The following is a 422-nucleotide window of genomic DNA, read 5'->3' on the forward strand; positions in this document are numbered from 1 at the left end:
AGGAGCATTAAGTGTAGAACCACTAGACTGAGGAACAGCTTCTACCCTGAGGCTGTTAGACTCATGAATCTCTAACTAGAATAATCACTGTGAAAAATCACATCATGTTGCTGCTGATCTGTATCATGTTGCTGCTGATCTGTTTCATGTTGCTGCTGATCTGAAACAATGTTGATGTGTTCATGCGTGCACATCTGCTCACAGACTCATGTTCATGTTTGTGCTGATGTTCAATGTTTTATGTTATGAGTGCTTAGTGTATATTTAGTTGATGTTTTTCTTAGTTCATATCTTAGATGTTATTACTGTTTTTCTTAGACATTTTATTGTTGGATGTAACTGGGACCCTGTGGACATAATTTCGCTCCACCACATGTACCACATGAGGTGCGAATGACAATAAAGAAACTCTGACTCTGATA

Source organism: Nematolebias whitei, chromosome 2 (assembly GCF_014905685.2).
Source record: "Nematolebias whitei isolate Nwh7 chromosome 2, NemWhi1, whole genome shotgun sequence".
NCBI lineage: Eukaryota > Metazoa > Chordata > Actinopteri > Cyprinodontiformes > Rivulidae > Nematolebias > Nematolebias whitei.